A 20,834-nucleotide genomic window follows, 5' to 3' on the forward strand; every position below is an offset into this window, starting at 1 on the left:
AGGAGCATATGTATGTGATACCCTGGGTGCACATAGGACCTTGTGCATAGGACGCCCCCTCTACCTCCCTCGTCCACCCCCATCCTCACAGGGGCTTCTAATTAGATCAGGCCTAATGAGGCTTCCCTCTGCCAGGCTCTGTTTATGCTTCATTTAAGGCCTGCAGGACATTAGGAGGAAGAGAGAGACAGCTGAGGAGGGGAAAGGAGTCCAGCTGCCAGGGCTTGGCCACCCCAGGCTCCACCACACACAGGGTATCCCCACCTCAGGGAACAGAGGAAGAAGATGGGAGATACTTCAGGGCCAGAGAGAGAGAGAGGGAGACCTTGGGGGAGTGGGAGGGTAGGAGGGAGTTTGGGAAGGCAAGCATTTTGGCTCCTGGATGATAAAGAGCTTGAACCTCACTGTCTCTAAGGCTGGGAGGTCTGTGGTCTCTAGAATGCTTCCCTCCAGGGGGTTCAGGCAGTCAGCCTGAATGGGGCACTTGGGTGCCCACGTTGTGGTCAGCTCTGCTAAGGGCCACATAAGAAAAGAGGGTTTCCTTCCTGGGCCTAGGGAGGGTGCCCAGGAGAGGCAGCCACATCCCCCTCCATAACCTGCCTGAGACCACACAGGGAGCCAAGGGCAGGCCTGACACCTGGGCTTGGCTTCCAGCAGCAGAAATACCCCCAAGAGAGCATTCCTTCATCAGTGGTTTCCTTCTTCCAGAGGAAAGGAATCCTGAGAGTTTGCTTTGGGCTGGGCCTCTCCTCCAGGGGTCCCCTCTGCACCCCTTATCTTATCTGGTGTAGGACTGCTCTGTCCCACCATGGCCTGCTTTGCAAATGCACAGAGAGACATCATCACTGCCCAAGGCCACAGAGCAAGTCAATGCTGATGCCTAGAGCCAGGCCCTCCTGCCTCTCCTCACACCTGCTGCGCTCAGCCCTGGAGGAAGTGGGAGGCTTGCACGGTCACACTGGGCACTGGGCACTGTGTTGTGACTGTTTGGATGTGAATACTGACAGCCACTGTGGTGTGGGGTTCCCAGGAGCACTCCTCCTGCTTGAGGACTCGCAGCGCCAGGCACCTGCTTATCTACCTACCACCTGCCCAGTGGGATGACAGCCAGGTGGCCTGGACAGAGAGGGATGGAGGCATTTTGGAGGGACGGCTCTTGGGGATGAAAATCAGCAATGGTCAGGTTACATGGAGGGGAAGAGAGGCTCGTTGGGGAAGGTTGCAGGGTGGACACACACGGGCGACAAGAACCTCAGGTCCATGGCACCTCCTCGGGTCTCTCCTGGCTATGTGAGCTGCACCCCCTTTCCTGCCCTCTTGAGTGTGCTGTCCACCAGTCATGGCACTGACATCAGGGAGGGTGGGCCCAGGGGAGGACGCACCCCAAGCTCCATGGTTGAGTGTTTCCACCCCTAGAGGAGCCACAGCTCTGGCCCAGAGGCAGCTAGGACCAGAGGAAGATCACAGGTAGGGATGTGAGAAACCCAGGCATCCTTTCTGAGAGCCTGGGCCACCCCCAGCAGGACCCGTGGGCCTTTTGCCCTCCTATCTCCTCTTCTGCCAGTATGAACTTGGGCAAGGGGATGATATATCTGCAAACAGGGATATGGGTGAGTGTGATGAGTGGGAGAACCTTCTGGAACATGGAACCCTCTGGGCAGAGCACTTAGGCAAGTCCCTTCACCTGCTCCAAAGTATCGTGAGGATTAAATGACATAACCCATTTAGGGCCCCGGAATAGGACCTAGTGCCACGATCAGCCTTCAAGAGAGTGCCCCGTTGTGATCATGAGTCTAGCTGGTGCGGCGATGCTCTGTGTGTGTATCCAGTTTTTTGTGCTATGGTTTTATCATTATTATTATTATAATAGTGTTGTATTGCAAATCTGTTCCGTTCATATCACTGTTGAATGTGATGTGTCATTTTGGTTACGTATGTCAGGGTTAAGTGACCTGAACAGGACTTTTCTGCAACTCCCCATTTTCAAAGCCCCATCAGTCCACAGATGGAAAACCCAAGTCCCCATTCAGGGTTTCCAGTCGTGCTGGAGAGGAGCAGAAATTGTGATCTATACCTAGATCGTGCCCACCCTCTCAATCCCCTCTCTGCCCATGTTGTCCTAGAAGCCCACCTCCCACAACTGGCTGACTGGAGCCTGAGGGCAGGTGAGTGAGGGGCATACCCCGGTTCCAGGAGTTCCAAGGGCAGACCTGAGTATCTATCTGCCCCTTCTGGGCCTGCTACCTAATGTGGCATTTCTATAACCAGGGAAATGAAGGTGGCACTGATAGAAGTATGAATGACACCAGGGGAGCAGGAAAGAACCTAGCACATGTGCCCTAGGAAATGGGCCCCAAAGCAGGACTGAGGTCTGGATGACTTCTCACTGGTCACTCCTGAAGCTGCTGGACACAATGCTGGATGGTACTCTCAATTCCTTCAGCAACACGTACAGAGGGCACTACTGTGCCCATTTCACAGATGGGGAAACTGAGGCTCAGAGACAGGAAGTGACTTGTCCTAGTCAGTGGAGCCAGGAATAGCAGCCAGGTCTGGCCCTGCTGACAGCCACAGAGGTTTAGGAATGGAAGAAGAACACTCCAGTTGGAATCTTTTCTAAGGGGTAAATGATGTGGCTCAGGTGGCAGCCTCAGGTGGAGACATCTAGAAGGCCCCAGACAAAGGGGGGCCCCCCCACACTGAACCAAAGCATGGGCTTATACACTCAGTTGCAGTGTGTTCACACCACCTGCTGGGGTGTGAAAACCAGCCATAAATACCTGCATTGTCGTGGTGCTCATCAGGCAAGTGGGAAGAGAGGCCTGGTGTGCCCTCAGGAAATTTCCCAGTGAGTCACAGATTTGTGGACCCCCCTCTTGGCAAACCCAGACACTCCTTGCATAAGCACATCCCCTGAAACCAGCTTGTCGGGGAGCCTCCTTCCTCCCCCCCACCCACTTCCCAACTCAGGGGACTGAGGGGTCCACAGTAGGGTGAGCGGAGGGCTGACCCCGAGGCCTGCTCTGTCTCACTGCCTCTCTGCCCAGAGGCAGCCCAAGCAGCAGGTGGAGGTGGCGCTCACCACCACTCATTCCGCCAGTGCCCAGCTCTCTCTCCCCACCCTTGAACTTGGCAGGGACACCTCCACATTTAGTTAACATGCTGGAGGAGTGTGTTCGGGTGGAGGGGTACCTGCACAGCTCATGGCTAAAGATAAATGCCAGCCAGCGTCTGAAGTGTGGGAAGCGCCGTGAACAAATTAAGGCCTTCCCATCCCCCGGCAGGTTGGTCCCTCCAGCTGCCTCCCCGGCTTTGCTCACACCTGCACTCACTACACAGCTTCCCGTCCCCCTAGAGAGCAGGCTCCAGACCCACTTTAGAAGGGCCAGCAGCCCTCCCTTAGCCATCAGTTAGCTCTGGGAAATGGAGAGCGAACAGAAGAATAGTTCAACATTTTGCTGCTAATTCTCCCCTCGTGGCAGACATTAGCCTGTCCTCCTCAGTGGATCCCAGGAGCACAGGGTCCCAAAGGCCCCCCAGACACTTCCTCTGCTGCAGGAGCCAGGAGGCCCCAGAAGAGCCTTGGCATGGCTGGTACTCCCGTGAGAGTCTAATGAATGCACGAGTGCCTGAGCAAGCCTCAGTTTCCCCATCTACGCATTGGGATGGTACTGCCAAGCCTGCCTGCTTCATGGAGAGGCCAGAGACATGAGAAGGGCCTGGGGGGTGTGACGGGGCAGACACCCACCTCCTGGGGGGACAAACGCACCTACTATGGGGACAAACCCCATAGTCAGTTAAGGCACAGCTGGTTCCTGTCTCTGCTTTAGCTACATGTCAGGAAAGCGTGTGTGAACCAGGGACCCCACCCAAACACAAGGCCCCCACCGCTACCCCAGCACGTGCCATGTGCTAGCAGACCCAGGTGTATACACGAAGGCACGCCTGCACCTCCACCCCTGGCATACATGCTGGCAAACTCTGGTTCTATCCCCTGCTTCCCAGCGCCCTGCTGTCATGGCAACCAAGAGAGCTGAGTTGGGGGCAGGGATGAGGAAACAGGAGCCTGGGCTGCAACTCACAATCCACTGAGAGGTCAAGGGCTCCTTCCCGCCTCTCACCTCTCTCTCTCTCTCTCTCTCTCTCTCTCTCTCTCTCTCTCGGTGCTCCCAATACAGGTCACACAGCTCTGAGCACGTGGATCCCAGGCAGGAACCTGCAGTTTCCCCCATACCCCAGTGGACCAGAGTAGAGCCCAGCGGGCCGTCTCTCCTGGAAACAGACCAGTAAAACCCACATTCAGGGCAGGGTCTGAGGGTCAGCCCCTGCAGATATCTGCCCTTGCCGAGCCTGCCATGACCCTTCTCCGTCTCCATCCCCGCCACCTGTGGTTCCAGCATCGGGGTCCTCCTGGGGTCTCTGATGCATCTCTGTCCTCAGGAGCACCCCAAGAAGGGCAGAGACTTTGACAGTCACAAGAGATGGGGCTGGGATTGGCTGGCAGCCAGGTAGGGTGTGCGCCTCTAAACGAGGCCCAAAAGAGAGGCAGGCCCCACCACAGACGGTGGAGGGAAATAGAAATGCCTAATACTTCCTGAGCATTTACTCTGTGCCAGGTAGCAGGGCCCTCCTGTAATCTAGACACTCACTTACTTCCTACTCTCAACAGCTCCGTGAGGAAGGTGTTCCAAGAGTGTCTCCATCTTACAGGTGAGGACACAGAGGCACAGAGACGCACAGTAACCTACCCAAGGTCTAGGGAAGGAAGTGGCACCCGGGCACATTCCAGCATAGAGTGTGAAGATTGGGGAAGGCGCTCAGCTGGTTGCGTGTGTGGTGGGGGACCTAGAATTCATTTGTCTAACGGCCTAGTTTATAGGTACTAATGCTGAAGCTGGGAGGAAGGTTTCTCTTGTAGCCTCCCTGGTGGGAGTCTAGGGCCAGGTGGGTGCCTGGCTGAGAATCAAGGCCCCTGGAGCCTCCCAGGTCTCTGCTATGCCCCCTGTGTTGTCTTGCCCACCCCCCCCCCCCCCAGAAGGCACAAGGAAGCCAGAGCTGAAAGGTTCCCAGTTCATCTGCCAGGGCACAACCCAGTGGAGAGGCAGACCCAGCTCACAAGAGGGTCTGACACAAGATAAGTAGTGATCAGAGCAGGAAGGGAGGAGAGAAGAACCCCAGGGAAGGGAGGAAATCCCAGGGGTCTCCCTGGAGGAGGCAGTCTTTCAGGAGCGGTAGGATCCTGGCCTTCAGAGAATGGGACAGACATTCTAGGAGGAAGGAACAGTAGGTGCAAAGGCGTGAAGGTTGGACAGGGTGTACACAAGACCCATGGAGTAGCCACAACTGCCCAGAATGGGGTCAGAGTCAGAATATGGTCAGAAGCTGAGTAGAAGCCTGGGAATTCTTCTCCAAGTCCTGCCTCCTCAGCACTGAGGGCAATGTTTAACTCATTGATGAGATGTGTCCTTTTCTAAAAGGCCAAGGGGCCCAAGGAGCTCCCTGAAATTGAGCAGGAAGACTCACAAAAAAATCCCAGTGTTAAAAATCAGAGATGGCTTCTTCCACTAGAGCCTATGCTGGGGTGACGGCAGCCTCGCTGAAGGACGTTCCAGGCAGCCTGAGACAGGCACTGGCCAAGCCTCGGTCCCCTCTCTGCTGCCATGCCCCAGGCCCTCTCTCTGTCTGTTTTGCCTACCATTCCCTTCCATCCCCCCCTCCCTCCCTTCTTTCCTTGTGTCTTTCTATCATTGTTCCTTTATTTTATTTTCAGCCCTCAGCACTTTTCCTGAAAAAGAACAGCTGGGCTGCTGGAGTCACAGAGGAAATATTTTTTTGACTACTTTGCAGATTCCCCTTCTCTATGAAAACTGACGCCACCATTGCTGACAGGTGGACGCTGAGATATTTATTTCCTTGTCTCCTTTCCTCTCCCTCTCTGGGTTCTGTTCCGGGGTATCTGGGAAAGACAGGGCAGTCACACAGCAGTGGGAGGAGAAGAGTAGTAAGGGGTAGAACTTTGGCATCAGGTGGGCAACTGGGGCCCTCAGTAGAATCATTAAGCCCACTTTACAGATGAGGAGACTGAGTCCCGAGACCACCCAGATACAACAGTAATTACAGTACTAACACTAAACATTAAACTGGCATTTAAGGAGCACTTGCTGCATGCCAGGTACTGTGGTAGGCCCTTCACATGCAATGAACCAATGAGGTAGATACATTACCAAGCCCATTTTACAGAGGGGAAAACTGAGGTTCACAGAGAAGTCACTAGCCCAAGGCCACAGAGCTGGACCAGTAGAGCGGAATATCCCCCCATACAACCATGCCCATATTCATTCTGCCAGGTGCGACCCCCTGCTGCCCTCCAGATGTCTGGTAATGGGAGAATCAAGATTTGAAACCACATTTGTCTACGTTCTCACTCCAAAGCTGGACTCTACTCCATGCTGATTGCTGTTGCCAAGAAAACATTAGACAGCAGTTCTAATCAGAGAATGAGCTGGCCTGATCCTGACCCCAACCTGATTCCTGAGGCTAAGGGGTACGGACCTCCAGACCAAGCCTGGCTCAGCCTCTGACCTGCCTTCTCTGGACCTCAGAGACCCTGCTAAGCGGGGGAGACTGGACAGGCTGAGCCCTGGGTAGCGACATAGGAACAGCGGCCGAGGGCCCACCAGGACCATACTGAGCAGTGCCTGCCTCCTTCCCAAGGGTCCTTTTGCTCATCCTGTTCTCCATGGCTGGAGACCACAGACAGGCCCCTGGTCCCCTGGGGTTCTAATCTGCTCTCTGTGGCTAAAAGACTCAAGGAGGGGACAACAGGAACCCTGGCCTGGGCCTCAAACCTGCTGGTACACACCCCAGCAGCCACCCGAAATTGCACACACACACCCTGGGGCACCCCTGTAAGGCCAGAAGGCCTTCAGCTCTGCATGTGTTATTGTGGCCCTGATCTGTGTACCCTCAAGTCCAAACTTAGGGACAGTGCCTTTAAGATATATCCAAGGAATGACGATCAGTCCTGCAAGCTAAGAAAGGCTGTTTGGATCAGAGCTGGCAGTAATATAGGATAGCAGCCTGTGTTATCTGCAAACCCGCAGCCCTCCTTGGCCGTCCAACATAAATGTGTTTAAATAGCAACACAGATGTACATGTCAATGGGAATGTTCTAAGCTAACGTGTGGCTGGTATAAATGTTCATGACTTCAAAGTAAACATGATAGGTGGCGATGCTGTGTTCAATGTACACATTCAGTCTTTGGTAAGAGAGAGGGCTTCGTGAAAAAAAATGTCTAGTTGATGTGAGATACACGTGTGGGGCCAATGGTAATGCATGTGTTCACGTAGATGGAAGGTTAAGGCAGATGGGGCTGACTATCAGAGATGGAAATCATGGTAACAAAGGGTGGTTCAGTGAGAGCAGAGCCCCAGGGGCACAATGCGGAAAGGAGAGAAGGATTCCAAGTGGCGACGAGGGTGCAGAGAGAGGCTGGGGGCAGTGGACTGTGGCTCTGGGCTCAGGGTGGAGAGCCTGCTCAGCTGGGGTCCAGGCATGGCTGCGGAAGGTCTCCAGCGGGAAAACAGAAGCCAAGGGAGCCCGAGCGCGCTGAGGGATGCTTAGAATCCTGTGTGCCCAGGTGGACCCTGGACCCGGCCTGGGCTCCCACAGCCTGCCCCTCAGAGAAAGGCAATTCCCAAGACTGCTCATGACCGGGAAAGCGAGACCCTACTAAACGGAGAGTGGGGAGGATGAAAGGGGGGCATCCTTCCACCACCACCCAACTCTGTCATCCCAGGGGGTCGATGACGGAAAAATAAAACTAGAGTGTCAAAAAGCCTTAGTTCCAGCCCTAGTCAACCACCACATGATAGTGGTCAATGGAACTAAGATCCCAAGCCTCAGTCTTCTCACGGGAAAAATGGAGGGCGACAATTTATTTAAAATATCCAAAACCGGCAAATCTACAAAGCCAGAAATTTCATTAGTTATTGGTGAGAGATAGGGATGTTGAGGGGAGGCAATGCATTTGTGGTCTCTTTTGGGGGGGGTCAAAGATGTTCTAAATTTAGTTTGTGGTGATGGTTGCCCAACTGTATGAAATACTAAAAGATATTTAATTGTATATTTTAAATGGGTGAATTTTATAATATATGAATTATGTCTCCATGGTGGCACAGTAGTAAAGAATACGCCTGCCAATGCAGAAGACGCAAGAGACATGGGTTCAATCCCTGGGTCAGGAAGAACCCCTGGAGAAGGAAACAGCAACCCAGTCCAGTATTTTTGCTTGGAAAAATCCCATGGACAGCGGAGCCTGGTAGACTATAGTCCATGGGGTGGTGAAGAGTTGAACATGACTGAACACACACACACACACACACACACACACACACTAAGATAGTTTAAAATTGATTGCATAAATAAATAAATGGACAAATTATTTCTAAAAACAGTGTTATACATTGAAGATATTTTGTAATAAATATACTAAAGAAAAACAATGGAAAGCATGATAATACCACCTGTGTGGTTCCCACATGAGATAGGATGTGAAAAGGGCTTTGCAAACTGTGAAGTGATGTGCAATGTGAGGTGGAGGAGTCCTGGTCCCTGGGGCTTTGCTGTTGATTGACAAGCACCAGGGAGGCCAGTTTAATGTCTCCATGGTGTGTAAGCATGTGCATAGCATGTACATGCACGTGTGTTTGTATGTCTTTAAGACCTGAGGTTCTCTGAGACTCTGCCACAGAGTTTTGAAGTGAGGGGGAAGAGAAGGAAGTGAAATTTCAGGATAATCTTAAAAGCGAAAAAAAAAATTATTACGTGTCAAAAGGAGTGGAGAGGCTTAAATGGCTCCCAGGTGGGACACAGAATAAAACAGTCTTTGCTTTTATTTTTTTATTGTCTCCACGCAGGGAAGACAGGCAGAGGGTCGTCATAGCAACCCTTGGCATCCGGCAGGTGGCGGCCTGGACTCCGCAGGTTTGTCTGGGTTGAACAGGGTGAGTCAGCTCAGCAGACCCCTGGAGCTGAATCTGAAGGTGGAGAAGTCTCAGGATGGGGTTGGGATGAGATGGGTGACTGAAGGCTTGCCGGGGCAGTAAGGGAATCCCATGTGGTAGTTACAGAGGGGAGAGGCCAGGCATGGCTAACAGATGATTGAACAAGGACTGGAATAAGTGTTAAAGGATCCACCCTGGGTGCTGGAATGAACAGGGCATGGTGTGAAGCTGATGGCTCTCCCAACCACCCCGAGCCTGTGTTAATGGAGAAGTTATCATTTTAGAGGCTGTCTAGAGTGAATTTGGCTCCAAAGGTAAGGGTCAGACAAGAGAGGAATGGGGAGAAGAAAAATCCTGCTTGGAGGGGAGAAGAAAAATTCTGTTTTATCCCTGGTGGTCCAGTGGATAAGACTCTGAACTCCTAATGCAGGGTGCCTGGGTTTGATCCCTGGTTAGAGAACTAGATCCCACATACAGCAACTAAGACCCAGTGCAGCTAGGTAAATTTTTTTCATTAAAAATTAAAAAAAAAAAATCCTGATTGGAAAAAAAAAGTAGCTATGGCAGATTCATGTATCTGGGTACATACAGAGGCCACTTTTAATGGAAATTTGAATTGGGGGAAAGAAAGAGTCCTACATTTGTGAAAAATAGCTGGGAGTTCACTGCCCCTTTCACTGTGTATTCCTAGCACTGACATTCAAGAAATACTTTTTTGAATAAATGAATGAATGACAGAGGTCTGACTGAATGGTGTTCAGAACACTACATGGAAGCTCCAAGCAGGCAGTTGACACCTTCTCTCTGATCATTTGCAGGCTGGCATTGAAAGTTAAGCAGCAAAAGAAACCAAGCTGACCTAAAAATGCAAATGAGGAGGTTGCTGGCCCAGGAAACCAAAGGAATCTGAGCATCACGTGGCCCGGGGCACACCCAGAGTGTCTGGCAACCCAACCGGAAAAAGTGGTCACAGTTCCTTCTTAATGCCAAATGATAAAAACCCACATTTGTATCAAGTGGTGATTGGTAACAGTCCATTCCTACCAAGAAAGAACCACATTGTGCCAGGTGTTTGGGCTTCTTTAGGTCCTGCTTGGACTTAATAAACCACGATTCTGATACATGTGCCAACCTCACAGTCTGATGTCCCGGAAGTTACACTTGCCAAATGAAGCTTCAAATGAAGAGCAAACACATAGGCAGTGGGAAGCCTTTGATGGGTAAGTCACTCCAGCTAGTGGAAATGTAGATTCTGGGGCATGGTCGGGGCAGACCCCTTCACCCAGTGACTTTTGCGGCAGTCTTGTTTCAAAGGAAAGAGGCTTTGCAATAATCTGGGGCTTGGGATCTTTGGATCTCCGGGTTTGGTCAAGTCCTCAGGGACTCTCAACTGAAGGCTGAGCAAAGGTAGCCTTGGGAGAGGGTCCTTGGGAGATCAACAAGCCTCGAGAGACCTTTCAAGCCTGAAAAGTCAAGAAAAGCCTCAGAACAAGAAACCTAGAACCCATTTCCCATTCATGACGGAACCCTGCTCCCTCTACTCACCAAGGAACTGGTCCGCTGGTGAAGGCCTGCATGGCTTCTGAAAAGCCGGCACATACATCATGGGGTCAAAGGGCATGAGCACACCTCACGGACCCACCAGCTTTGGCCAAAACTTTTGTTTTTTCTATGAATCAGGGAATCAGTGGGACAAAGCATCCTTCAAAAAGTCACTGTGAGGACTGAATAAGACAATGAATACTCAAGAGCTTCATTCACAATAATATGAACCAAACAATTACTAGTATTCTTGTTGCTGTTTTTGATTCACTGGGTAGAAGGGGGTCCCTTCCCACAGTCCCTGGAGATACAGAAGCCTCTCTGGGCCTTCCAGCAGCATCCCAGCTCTGAACTATGAAATCTTGACTGACAGCTCTTCTGTCTTCCTGAACAGCCCCAACATCTCTTGCCTGTGGCAGCAGCTGGGGAAATTGTGTGTGTGTTGCTAGAACATGGGGAAATCACGTTTCTCCATGCAAATATATATTCCAGGTGACATCTGTCACTCACATCCACACCAAATGGGCCCCACCTCTAAGCCATGTTCCTGCTGTTCTCCACCTAGAACCTGCTCCCGCTGAGTGGTTTGAAGTCCAGCTCCAATGCCTCCTTCATCAGGGAGTCCTCCTGGATTTCTCCCTGCCCAGCAGTGGTCAATGCCAGGATCTGGGAGGAGAGGACAAGAAATCAGGCTCAACCTATAGCCTGTCTGGTTTGTGCCATGATTGGTAATCAATGAGCCTCCCTGGAGGGAGTGTGCCTCTGTCACACCACCTGGTCTTTGCCCACTTACCTGCCTGTCTCTCCCTCTGATTGTGAGCTACTTACTGCAGGGGAGGGCAGAGTCTGACTTGCCCAGTGAAGATAGTATGAGGAGAAGGGGAAGGAAAAGCCACCTCTTTCCCCAATATAGAGGGAAATGCTGGTTGGTAAAGAAGCTCTCAGAAACCAGATGTCAGAGGTAGGGGTGGGGACCTAAGTCAATCCCTTCATTGACTGAGAGCCAAAATGAGAAAGGGACTTGCCTAAGGTCACACAGCTTCATGTGGCTGTGACTTATGTGACTTAGGACTCAAGCCCAAGTCCTAAGTCACTGTGTATGCCTACTGTCCCCTCCTTGCCCCAGGCCTTGGACTCTAGGGCCTCCAGCCAGGGAGGGTGGCACCTTCCTGGGTAATGAGGGAAGGTGCTGAGTGAGGGGAGGGGTCCTTAGCTTGGTGGGCCACCCAGACCACCCCAGCCCTTCTCCATGTCAAATGCAACATTTGTTGAACAGAATTGAATTTACTGTTCGATTGTAGGAGATGTAATTTGATCTGGGTCTTATGAAGCCCTTAATAAAGTCAAGGGATTACTGCTATCTCCTGATTTTTTTTTGTTCATGTGTTAAAAGAGGCACTGGACAAGTGGTGCTCAGCTGGGAGTGAGGGAGTCTGTCTGCTTGTCCTGGATCTGCTGCCACCATGCCATACGCCCTGGAGGAGACACCCCTCTGCTCTGTCCCGGAAGCCAAGGCCTTCAACCTCAAGGCAGGGACTGTCCATCAGCCCTGATGACATCAGAGGAGATGGCCAGGAAAGGGAGTTGGATTCCCTAGGAGTTGGAAGTGCAGAGGATGACAGCTAACACTGATTAGGTACCCTCTGTTTACCAGGGTCTCCATCCCCTTTAGCATGCTGTATACTCCTGGCATCCTTGTGGGGCAGGGTCATCAGAAAGGAATGTTTGCTAAGATCTCAGTTTTCTTCTTTCAGGCACGTGGTAAGGCATTGGACTTCCCTGTTGCCTTTGAAGTCGGACAAGGCCATGTGACTTGCTTTGACCAATGAACTGTTAGTGGATATTCCCCATGTGGCTTTAGAGGGAGCTTCAGAGCCAGCACCTCAGCTGGGCCATGCCTCTTCCCATTGCTGTGGTATCATGGGCACACGTGTTGAAATGGGGAAAGCTCCTTCAGCCTGGGGTCCTGAGTGACAGTTAAGAATTGACCCTCTCGCACCCAGTCGCAGTTGCGCAAGAAATACATCTAAGATATTTTAAATCTCTGAGATTTTTAAGGCTGTTTGTCATTGCAACAAAACCTGCCTAGTCTGACTAATACAGTGCTGCTCTGGACCAGTTTTCTATAAGAGGCAACAGAGGCTTAGTGAGGTTCAGTAACTTGCTGGGGAACCAGAGTGAGTAAGTAGTTCACTCAGTCTCTATATACCTGATCCAAGACCACACTCTTCCTAAGCTGGGGTTCTGTGTCTGCCCAGACTGGCTAGGAATGGTCAGACTCCAGTCAGTGGGGATGAGGGCCCACTGCTTAGCATCCACGTCTCCTCATTTCCCACTCCACTGAGTGTAGTGTCTCTGTAACCCTTCTTAGTGGCCTGTTGGAAAGACCAGATTGGGGTCTTTCAGTCTGTGAGGGCTGGTGGAGGTCAGAGGCGAGAAGTCTGGGGAGGTCATGGATATAGTCCAGAGTTAGGCAGACCTGGATTCTAATCCTGGTTCTGCTACCCTAGCTGGGCGAACTTGGGCAAGATACTCTCCTTCTCTGAGCCTCAGTCTTCTCAAGTGTCAAGTAGGAATAATGCTACTTCCCTAGATATTGTAAGAATGAAATGAGAGTCAAAGATCTTGGCACACAGTAGGACCTGCTGCTTGGGCTCTGTTATTACTGGAGGCAACATACAGGGGTAAGGCCTCTTCACTCTCTACCCCTGCCCTTCCTACCTCCTCAACAGGAATAAAGGCAGACTTCCCTGCTCTGATTTCTCTTGTTATTGTTGTTTTGTTCAGTCTCTCACTTGTGTCTGACCCCATGGACTGCAGCACGCCAGGTTTCCCTGTCCTTCACTATCTCCCAGAGTTTGCTCAAAGTCATGTCTGTTGTCCTGTTTTCTCTAGACACATCTAAAGGAAGCTTGTTCCATCATCTTACAGGGCCTTACTCAACCCCTGGGGGAGTGAAGGAGAGCTCTGTGACCACATGTATAGTCAAAGAGGAGAGATTTTCCCAGCATCACACATCAGAAGGTGCTGGTGGAGCCGGTGTCACTGTGCTGGCCTCCTTGTTCAGTAGCCCCATTTTTCAAAGGTCTGGAGGAGGCTTCCCAAGAAGGAAGCCTGGCTGCTCCAGACATGCCAGGCAGGGCTTCCAGGAGGAGGAGTTGCGGGAGAGTTGCAGATTCAGTGGAGGCAATGGTCCTACTTTAGAACTGCCCATGTGGCCTCGTTCTACCCCAGCCCCAAGCTCTTCTTCAAGTTGCCACCCCAGCCTCTTCTTTAAACGAGTCAATTCTAAAGGAAATCATTACCCTGAATATTCATTGGGAGGACTGATGCTGAAGCTTCAATACTTTGGCTTCCTGATGCAAATAGGAAAATTTGAAGGCAAGAGGAGAAGGGAATGACAGAGGAAGAGATGATTGGATGGCATCACTGACTCAATGGATATGAGCTTGAGCAAACTCCAGAAGATAGTGAAGGACAGAGAAGCCTAGTATGCTGCAGTCCGTGGGGTCGCAAAGAGTCAGACACAACTGGGTGGCTGAACAACAACACAGCCTCTTCCCGCCAGCTCACTCTTCTTAATCTAGAGATCCCCTCCATACAGTGCTGCTTCTCCGCAGCATGGCCACATTGGGTCAGGCCTCTGCTCGAGGCAGGCCCTCCTCCAGGGTCGGGACCATATGAACTCATCCCTGTGTCCCCAGCAAACGCCAGGGATCATGTCCAGAATGACCACACCAGTGGCAGCTGCCTTTAGTCAGATCTGCTCTAGCCCCTGGGCTATATGCACATCACACAACTCCTACAGGGGAGGGATTATGAGCCCATTTTACAGAATGAGGAAACTGAGGCTCAAGAAGTCTCACTCGGCAGAAGTATTGCAGGCATGAAGAGATGGATCTGGATCCACAGCCAGGTCCCCAAAGCCTATATTCTTAACACACTCACCCTTCAATCCCTGACCAGATGGGTGGGTGGAAACCATCCTCTCCTTTCAGCTCCCCCAACCCTCCCAAGCCTCATCTCCCACCTCCTACCTCTGCACTGTTTCCTGTTCTCCAGGCAGCCCTCCACACCTGCCCGGGCAGTGTGGAGTCCACCACCACCCAACGAGTCTGTGATGCACAGGTTAGATGAATGCCTGCCTCTGACCAGGAGCGGGGCCCGAGTCTTCTGCCCGTGTCTGCCCCAGTGTCCCTGTCCACAGGGTGAAGGCTCAGCAGACAGGGATAAGGGTGAGGAGCCCAGAAAGGGCCAAAGAGTTGACCTGAAACCTCGAGGCACGCACAGAGGTGCATGTTTTACGGACAAGGTTTACCTAAGGCCTGCACAGGGGGTCAGAGGGCATGCCAGGGCTGCTGTGGCCCAGGGACGAGCTCTGCAGAACCCGGAACACTGATCAACCCTCTGCAGGAGCTCCCACCCTCTCGCCACTGCCTCTGTCTTACTCCATCTCTCCCTCCTTGCTTTCCCACCCCCTTCCCCTGCCCTTTTTCCCTTCCTAAAAAACACAGAAAAAAAAAAAAAAAGGGATTCAGAAGCCTACACCGCCTGCAAAGTATGGTTCAGCCTCCCCAAAAGAGGAAATGCCAGCGTGCGGGTTCTCATGGCAACCCCAGCTCCTCCCCGCCCAGCCGCCCTATGCCCATATGGTGAGACGCGCACGGCGCTGACTCAGCCGGGCCCTGGGGTCCCAGGCCTAGGCCTCCGTGTGGTCAGTGATGGTTTATTCGGCTGCCTTGGCCACAATCTACCCTCCTGAGCAAACAAGACCACCTCCTACAGGGACTCTTTGGGGGTGCTAAGCCCTACCCAGGATGCAGGCAGGTGGGGGCAACATTCAGGAGCTGCTTCGGCCCCGAGAATGGGAATTCTGTGATCTGATGCAGCCTTTGAATTCTGTTTTTCAGCCTTCAAGGCAGAAGAGAGTGGGCTGGTCAAACAGGGTCAGAGGGAGCTCCCCTGCCTCCCCCTTCCCTCTGCCTTTGCTCTCCATGCCCTGGACGTTAGAATTTCCATGTCAGGTGTGGAGGGATGCAGGAAGCAGGATGACCTGGAGAGGGTTTCCTTGGTCCTGGCAGTCGTGCACCAGCTACTTGCCCCCACCCCATCCCAAGCCACAGCACGCCTGCTGGTCTCAGAGCTGTGGAATGAGGAATCAAGGCTTGGGCCCTTGCCATGGCTAAGCTGCCCCAGGGCGCTGTCTGCTCATGTCTCTAACTGTTCCCCATGCCCAGAGCAGCTCCTACCAGCCTCCTGTGTGGACTCCTAGTTTTCCAGGCCAGTTGGCATTTTCATGGCTAATGAAACGGAAGCTAGTGCCAGGCAGGCTTGGGGACAGCAGGGCTGGCGGCTGAGAAGCAAACCTTCCAGGGCCTGGCACCCACGCTGCTTCCTTTTCCAGGGCCCTGCAGGACTAGACAAGCACAGCAGGGTGGCACAGGGCTGTCCAGGTCCCTGGTACTGCCTGGATCCCCACCTGACTCGGAGCAGCTTCCCAGACCTCTGTCAGCCCCAGGTCACCTTCAAAGATCCACCCTGGGTGGGTTAGGTGTAGTGGGAGTCAAGTGGGGAACCCAGGCCCCAAACCTGAGGGGAGTGAAGGTTGGGGCCCACTTAGTCTGGCTTCAGGTACATGGTTCCCTCTACCACTGTGGGGCCATCCTCCCGGAAGCTCTAAACCCAAAACTTGCCTGTCTTGATCCTTCCTGTATCTTCTCATTTCTAATCCCCCTCCCCATGTCATACACATGTCTATGAGTGTCAGAGTCAGGACACCCAGAGGGGGTGTGCCTGATCCTTAGGTGCACATAGGTGGGGCCTAGAGAGGGTCAGAAACTGCACAAGTTCACAGAGCAAGTCTGAGGTCAAGTTAGCCCTGGAAGAGGGCCCCTGCCTCCCTGCTCAGCGTCTCTTGGAGTATCAAGCGGCTTTCTCTGATTCTCCTTGTCAGCTAATGGGAGGAAAGGGAGGAAGGATGGATGGATGGGTGGATGGATGGATGGATAGATGAGTAGATGGATAGGGGGGCTGTGGGGAGTCGGGAGCAGGGATCCAGGAACAGATGGGCTTTGAGGCTCCTCCGCAGGGGCTTGGGGTAGGGGGAGGAGGCCTAGAGAACCTGGAACTGTTACAAAGTTGCGAGTTAAAACATTCTTCACACTCCCGCCTCCTTTACTGTTCTGATGCACCAAGACGTGACAAAAATGTGTCAGATTTTTTAAAAACCACACACATACACAAATGCCAGTCCCCATCTCTGCCGCCCGCCCAAGTTTGGGCCATCTGTTCCCCGGGGGTGGGAGGGGAGTGGAGCTTGGCAGTCGGTGTCAGCATTCTGGTCACCCCCAACCCTGGGTCTGGACCAACGGCCTGGCCCAGAAATGGCCCTCCGGTAAGGGCAGGACGTCTAGGAAGGTGAGGGCTTGGACACTTGGCTCGTCCCCAGCTGTGCTGGCCCACCCTACTGCCAGACCACTGTCACCTCTGTCCACCCTGGGGTCCAGTGCACGCACAGCCCCTCACTGAGCTGGGTACTGCCCCTCCTCTCCAATTTGCTGTGTTTGTGTGCACAAGGTCTGGGAACCCCCCTCATGGTGTATATAAGAAACTGAGGCCAGAGAGGAGGAGAAGGTTGCCCAGGTCTGAGTGCATCCCCTCATTCATTGAATGAATGTCTTCCAACAGAAGAGTGGTGAGGACAAGAAAACAGGTGGGCCTCGGGGCAATGGCTGGAGGGGAATCAGTGAGGTCAACCATCATGATGTGTCTGGGACTGTCTTGGTTTTGGTACTAAAACCTCTGCATCCTGGAAATGCCTCGGTCCCAGGTAAACCGGGATGACTGGTCACCTGGTGGCCACTTTAAGATGGGCATACATGCGTGCATGCATGCTCAGTCATGTCCGACTCTTTGTGACCCCATGGACTGGAGGTCCTCTGCCAGGCTCCTCTGTCCGTGGGATTTCCCAGGCAAGAATACTAGAGTGGGTTGTCATTTCCTTCTCCAGGGGATCTTCCCCACCCAGAGATCAAACTTGTGTCTCATGCGTCTCTTGCAGTGGCAGGTGGATTCTTTACCTCTAGCGCCACCTGGGAAGCGCCGGGCACATATGAACCAAGTCCAAACATGGGGACTCAGTGTGAGGGTCTGAGACCCTGAGAAAGAGGGGGCAGGCTCTAGGGGGTGGGGGAATAGGCCCTGGAAGGAAGTAGGGCTTTTACTTGGTCACAGAGTCAAATTTTACTGTGGTCATAGAGTCAAATTACAGAGCAGTTGGTGCAAAGGTTATAGCCTGTACAGAAATTTTTAAAAATTCATCAAAGGAGACTTCCCTGGTGGTCTGGTGGTTAGACTCTGCCTGCCAATGCAGGGGACATGGGTTCAGTCCCTGGTCCAGGAAGATCCCATGTGGGGGGGGGTGGAGCAACTAAGCCTGTGGACCTGATACCTGTGCTCCACAACAAGAGAGGCCACTGCAATGACAAGCCTGCGCACCTCAATGAGGAGGAGCTCCCAACTAGAGAACGCCTGCGTGCTGCAACGAAGACCCAGCGCAGCCAAAAATAAATAAATGTTTAAAAAATTCATCAAAGCTGGAGACACAGGCTCGGGTATGTGAAGCTGGCAGGGACTAGATCTTGCCAGGCCTCTGAAGCTTCCCGAGGGAGTGGGGACTTTAGCCAAAGAGCATCAGGGAGCCACTGAAGGGAATGAAAAAGTGAAAAAATGTGTTAGTTGCTCAATCGTGTCCGACTCTTTGTGACCCCATGGACTGTACCAGGTTTCTCTGTCCATGGAACTTTCCAGGCAGGAATACTGAAGTGGTTAGCTGTTCTCTTCTCCAGGGGATCTTCCCAACCCAGGGATCGAACTCAAGTCTCTTGCATTGCAAGGTGGATTCTTTACTGTCTGACCCACCGCAGAAGAGTATAATGTGGGTTACTGTGGTCAGATTTGCAAGCAAGAAACCCAAAGACCACAGGTTAGTCAAGCCTGTGTGGAGGGCCCCAGAAGACCATCCATTGCTGTACCCACCCCCAAATTAGGAGAGTCTGGTCATCCTTCAGGGCGCAGCCCAAACACCACCTCCTCTGAGAAGTCTTCCCTGATTGCTGAGAGAAGCAGGGGCAATCATGCCCTACTCTGGTCTCCTCCACCCTGAGGATCCCCAAGTCTGGGTCCCAAGGGAGCCCTCATCACAGTGGCTACCCTGCCAGCTCCTACACTTTGTCACACTAGATCCTCAAAGCCACCTGAGCAGATCCATTTCCAGGTGTGGCCATGGAGGCTCAGAGAGGGGAAGTGGTTTGTCTAAGACCATACAGCATTTGATGGTTGGGGTCAGTTCGGAACCATGTCACGTCTGTCTAAATTCAGAGTCCCTGGGGCCCTGCCCACAGCAGTGTTGGTGGCGGGGGTGGGGAGTGAGAAACAGAGGATGATCAGCTATCTTTCCCTGGAGGAACACATGAGTGGTCATCACCAGGGTAAGCTGGATAGAATGGGTTGTGGGGCGTAGTAGCTGGGTATACCGGAAAAGCTGGTCACGGCTGGGAGATTTATAATGGAAGTCTCCCAGATCAATTACTGAATTACCAGGCAATCTGACCTTGAAAGCTTGCAGGCAAGAAAGGCTGGAGTAAGGTGAGGAGGTAGCCTGGGAGCAAGTGCTCAGCCTCCTCCAATAGGGGAGGGGGTGCCCGGGAGAAACAGGAGACCGCCTGGTAGAGGGGGAAAGGGGTAGGGACTGAAATGCCACCACCTCCTCACACTCATCTGTTCAAAGTGGCGAGGTCCCTGTCAGAATGCAATCAACTCTCCTCGCCCCTCACTACAGAGTTCATCAGGGCATCCTTCTAGATAGGAAGGAGTCCTCACAGTAAGTTCTCTTCTCAGAGCCTCTCTCCCCCCCCACCTACAGAATGGGGATCCTGTCCCAGCTCCACTCACCTTATAGGGTTTGTCTGAAGCTCATGTTAAAAAGTCCAGCTTATAGATGGGCTCTGGGGCACGTGCAGCCTACAATAGAGTCAAGGGTGCGGCCATGGGAGACGTGGAGGGGTTTAGAAACCATAGAGGACATTGCATTTGGCTTCTCAGGGGGCCCATGTGATGACCCTAGGCACCAAGGACCCTTCTAAGGGGTGCTCTGAGGTTCCTGGGGGAAGGCTGCCAACCCTGGAGCACCAGTCTCCCAGGCATCTCCTGGGAGAACCCTGAGCCCCCAGGGAACAATAAAGACTCTCTTGCCCTTGCAAGGTGACCCCAGGTGAATGCCTGACACAGTTTGCAGTGCAAACAACTGGACTCTCTTCTGTGTACTGAGTGGGAGGTAATCCCTGTATAATGGGAATGCACTGGTACTTCTCTGTACAAATGGATGGGGGTTCGGAGGAGGGAGAGGTTTGCTCCCACTCCCTCATTCTTCTCCTGCCCCTCAACACTGTTCCCGTATCTTCCTACCAACAAGAAATTCCTTTGGGTCAGTAGATTAATTATTAATAAATGGCTTAATACTGCTTTTTAATACCCATGCAGTGTTAACAATAGTGCCTGACCCACAGTAATAATTGAGTGTTAGTGATTGTTATTGCTATTATTATTAATATGATTACTATAATGCTCTTCTGTTCAAATCCAAATACCATAGGCAGGATAAACTGCTATCAATCACTCACACCTTAGTATGAATTAGTTTAAAAACCATCTTGCTTTCCTGCTCACCCGTCTAAAGTCAGCTTCTCTTGGGATGGGGGTAAATTTGGAGCTTGTTGGAAGGGGGGGGGGGTGCATAATAAGAAACACCTGGGCCTTGAGCATCAGATTTCAAGGCGAAGATGCCCAGGTCTTCCTAGCCTGGCTAGGGGAAAAAAGTTTGAGAGTGAGGGGCGAAAAGCCTTCAAGGGCTGAAGAGTCTGCCCCTGGTTCTCAACTAAACAGGGCATCTGGTCTGGGAGCAGGGAAGGGGTACATAGGAAAGGGTGAAACGCTGCCCAGAGCACAGGTCTCTTCCCAAGACAGGCATGGGGGGAGGATGGGGTGCTCTGAGCTGTGCCCAAGCCTGGCTGCCAGTTCACCACCACTCTGGGTACTGCAGGGGGATACTGGGGAGATGGGGATGGGTTTGGGGGGGGGGGTGATTACAGGCAAACAGAGTGGAAAATGAAGCCCTTCAGATGGCAAATGAGTTTAATAGAAATGAGATGGGCAGAGGCTGTGATGAGAATGGCAATGCTGGGCAAAGGTGAGCTGATTCTCAAACAGGTCCGGCTAGGAAAACTGAG

At 52.4% G+C, this 20,834-nt stretch overlaps 1 protein-coding gene across 4 annotated transcripts in view; it reads right to left on the reverse strand.

The window, feature by feature from the left end:
* LINGO1 (leucine rich repeat and Ig domain containing 1) overlaps window positions 1-20,834 on the reverse strand; it is a 211,755-nt gene that overhangs the window by 28,492 nt on the left and 162,429 nt on the right. The window contains exon 1 of one of the 4 annotated variants that reach the window (XM_065906957.1): window positions 11,081-11,157. The exons of the other annotated variants lie outside the window; for them this stretch is intronic. The gene's annotated coding sequence lies outside the window, so the exon portion shown is untranslated. Of the gene's footprint in view, window positions 1-11,080; window positions 11,158-20,834 lie in introns of those variants that run through there. 4 annotated transcript variants of the gene reach the window in all.

The sequence above is a fragment of the Muntiacus reevesi genome, chromosome 15, assembly GCF_963930625.1.
Source record: "Muntiacus reevesi chromosome 15, mMunRee1.1, whole genome shotgun sequence".
In the NCBI taxonomy this organism is placed as follows: Eukaryota; Metazoa; Chordata; class Mammalia; order Artiodactyla; family Cervidae; genus Muntiacus; species Muntiacus reevesi.